Source organism: Orycteropus afer, unplaced genomic scaffold, assembly GCF_000298275.1.
Source record: "Orycteropus afer afer isolate SDZICR_OR568_19922 unplaced genomic scaffold, OryAfe1.0 scaffold00051, whole genome shotgun sequence".
NCBI classification, from domain to species: domain Eukaryota; kingdom Metazoa; phylum Chordata; class Mammalia; order Tubulidentata; family Orycteropodidae; genus Orycteropus; species Orycteropus afer.
The window spans coordinates 6,184,700-6,188,925 of NW_006921638.1; positions in this window are offsets into that span (position 1 = coordinate 6,184,700).

The following is a 4,226-nucleotide window of genomic DNA, read 5'->3' on the forward strand; positions in this document are numbered from 1 at the left end:
CACTTGACTGCTAACCAGAAGGAAGATGGGGCAATCTACTTCTGTAGTGATACTGCCTCGGAAACCCAAGGAGGGGTCGCTATGAGTCGGGCCGACTCGACGGCACATAACAACAACAACAACAACATGTAAAGCTTTTTGGGTGGTTCCTGACAAAACAATTGCTCTAAAGAATTAATTTCAACCACATAAAAATGATGATCCCAGTCATCTCTCTTTGGCTCTTTTTAAAATCCAACCAAAGAAATAAATACTTACGAAATTTCTGTAGGAGCTTTAGTTTCTAATATGTTAGGGACATAAATTCATGTTAAACTCTCAAGTGGACTAGAGCATTACTAGGTATCAGTTTCTAATTTACATCTAAATATTTGAAGTCTGTTATTAAAACAGGTTTCTTGTGCTTTTCTATGATGTCATCAGAATCGAGCATGTCAGTCCTGATAGGTGCCAAAAGAATTCCCTGACAATTCTGTGCACCTGGCTCTGCTGAGCAGAGGGGCATGCTCGGCGGGGGGAATGGAGTGGAGCTTCCTCCTCCACGAAGCAGGTAGTTACGGCAGGGCTTCAGAAAGGCGAGTCCCTCACCCAGACTTCTTACCTAAGATGTACTGTATTACCAATTCTTTAAAATAAATCATTCTTACATTTTATTCCTCTTTCAGTGACTTAGAGAGTCTAAAGCCACACTTTTTTCTCTTTGCTCCATAGATGAGCATCTAGTTATTAAGTTTTTTAATACATCCAAGTGGCTGTTTTTCTATATACACATAGCCATTTTTAAAAAGGATCATTCTCTGCAAACCCTTTTGTAATATGCTTTTTTTTCCCTTCTGACAGAAAATGAAAACTTTTCCTTGTTCTTAAATTCTTCTACTACTTCTTCCCCATGCCCTCTAATCATATAATGTAAATCCATAAACAAAGGCACCAAAAAAAATTCGTCGCTGTTGAGTTGATTCCAACTCACAGCGACCCTGTTAGAGTAGAATTTCCAAGGTTGTAATCATTATGAAAACAATCTACCACATCTTTCTCCCGCTGAGCAGCTAGTGGGTTCAAACCACTGATTTTTCAGTTAGCAGTTGAGCACCTAACCACTGTGCCACAGAGCTCTTTAAAATAAGGGCAGCCAAGATAATCTAGGGAATTGGTGTATACCCATAAAATACTACTTACATAGCTGTATTCTCACACAACACTACTCAAAGCTTGCTTTTGTTCCAAAAAGCTGTCAACCTCAATGATAGCTATTGGCTCAAATCAAAGGTCATGTCCTTAGGCACTTTGTCCTGTTCTAGGTTGTTGTTGTTGTTGTTATGTGCCGTCGAGTCGGCCCGAATCATAGCCACTATGCTACCAGAGCTCACCCTGTTCTAGGAGGTGTGGTCAAATCTTTGTTGAAACGGGTCCTTTCCAAGTTAGGCCCTCTGAACTCCAACTCCTAAGGAAATAAACTCTGGTCAAACTAAGTTTTTGAAGAGGAAGTCTAAGGAAGAACTGCTGCTTTACATAGATAAAGAACTTTTTCTTTTTTAAAGCAAGTTATGTGACTCTTTTTGTTCTTTGACACAGCAAGGGAAGTTTTGGTGAGGAAATCAGTATTAAACAGTTTGTGCTCGATAAATGCTACTAGAATATATCTTTTCACCTCCTCCCACTGCCAGGATCCCCAGGAATTTCAGCTCCACCCATATTCTGGTCTTGTTTCTTAACGTCTTAAAGTTTGATCATTTCACCTCTATCCCAGCACCTTAAGAGATTGCCGGAGTTCCTGAGTGGTGCAAACACTCAGTTGAGTGCTTGACTACTAACTGAAAGGTTAGTGGTTCAAACCCACCCAGACGCACCTCAGAAGAAAGGCTGGAAGATCTTCTTTCAAAAGGTCATAGACTTGAACACTCCGTGAAGTACAGTTCTCCTCTGCATGCATGGTGTCCTTCAAAGTCAGAATGAACTCGACAGCAACTGGCTTTTCATGAGATAACCAACATGGACATTTTATTTACAAAATTGCTCCATTTTTAGGATCTCCAGCTTCCAAGTCCCTCATTTTTACCACAGTCTCCTTACCTGTGCTGTTTCCTCAAACCAACGACTAGTTCTTTGACCTGTGCTTAGGCCAACCCTTCCTAGCCTACTAGACATCAACGGCCCAACACTTGCCTTCCTCCTCAAACCACCCCACTCTCAAAGCAGTCGTCTCAAGGCTGGCTTCAATAGCACTGCAGATTCTTTCACGCTTTTTACCTCCTCTGATGTCCATCTTCTCAATTCCAAACCTAATTTTGAGTAGCCCTAGAGCACCCCACTGCTTGCACTCCTTGCACTCCTGTACACTACATATTGCTAGAAAAGTCCTGGAATTATGCATTTGGGACTTCTGTTTTTGAAGGTCCTTTTTCATCTGTCAATGAATTCCTGTTACTCTTATGCACTTTCTCAGCCTTTGCAATCTTAACTTGATCAATAGCTAACTTTGTGATTCTGAGCCTCTGTTTCTTTTCTGTTCATTGGGAAAGATGGACTGCTACAGTGTGTCTCAAACTTTAATGTACATGGAATCACCTCTGGGGATCTTGTTTAAAATGCTGATTCTGATTCAGGTCTGGCATATGGTCAGCACTGCAGACCATACTTTGAGTAGTAAAGGCCTCACTGTTCTCCAAGATTGTTTTAAAAATAAAAAAAGCAGCTCAATTTTTTTTTTTTTTTCTAAGTCCTCAGTTATAACCTCACCATTCTCATTCTCAGCAGATAACTTAACCAGGAACTAAAAGGCATCCATTACAGGCCTCTTCAGCAATTTTGCCCTTTCTAGTCAGCTTTCCGGGAGCTCTGGTAGCATAGTGGCTAAGGCACTTGACTGCTAACCAGAAGGCTGGCGGTTCAAACCCACCAGCCACTCCTTGGAAGGAAGATGGGGCAATCTACTTCCGTAGTGATACTGCCTCGGAAACCCAAGGAGGGGTCACTATGAGTCGGGTCTGACTCGATAGCACATAACAACAACAACAACAGTCAGCTTTCCTATCCTGAATCTCCAAGGTTACCTTTTGTACCTGCCTCCATATTGTCCCTTCTTGTTGACTTGAGACCCTTCCCATTGGCCCTTTCCTGTTCACTTATAAATACCTTCTGGCCTGACAAAACTACCAGGACTAGTTTCATAGGCAGACTTCTCAAAGTTCACAAAGGAAGGAACCGTCCTAGCCCTGGTGTCTTTCCAACTCCACATTTGCATCTGAGACACTCAACCTCAACCATCTAAAATCACCTTACTCATCTCCACCCCTGCCTTATTTTATGCCATTTCTTCCTACTCCTTCCTCCTTAGTGCATATCTAGTTACCAAATGCTGTTGATTATACTTTGAAAAGCTCTATTGCAGGCTAGTTATTCAACTCTTGACTACTTTTCCAAAGGAAATAATTCTAAAATTAAAAAAACAAAACAAAAAACCCTCTGTGAGTAAAGATAGTCATCATAGCATTATTGATAATAATAATAACATTGGAAATAACTTTTTTTTCTTTTTGGTAAATGCCCAAGGCATGGAAAAGAAGAAGTGAATAAACATAGTTTAAATGGTCCAACCCTTAAAACGATCCTGTAGTTCTTTATGTGTTGGCATGGGTTAAATGAAAAAGCGAATCTTACATCTAGTATGATAGCATTTTATAAATAGGAAGAAAGGGAAGATACTGGGAGTACTTGGAGAAAAACAAATAACTTTTATTGATTCTAAAATACTAGTAGATATCTCCAGGTATAATGAATGATTTTTACTTTCTTTTACTCTCCTACACAGTTAATTTTTACAGTATGTGTAATAGGATGTTAGAATCAGACTCTTTCTTCCTCAGTTTCCACTGAAGCACAAATACTGTAGATACCAAGATACCCTTATGAGTGTGAGGCAAGCGCCCCACATGCAAGATTTATAAAGAGAATCAAAGGAGAATCTGTCTCAAAACTCCTAGTCCCCTCTGCCAGGCCAGAGAGAGAAAAAGGGGTCTGCGGTGCAGTGAATTCCTTGGTATGGGTTTTGTAGCATAATCTTTGCAACTCCCACCAGATTACTGGGTGGGACTATGCAAATAAGGTGTGTAGAACTCTGATGTTGGGATTGTTTCATTTTGTCACTCTGCTAGGCTTAAAATGAGCCCTCCTAGAGGCAGAGAAGGAGCTCTGGTAGCATAGTGCCTAAGGCACTTGACTGCTAA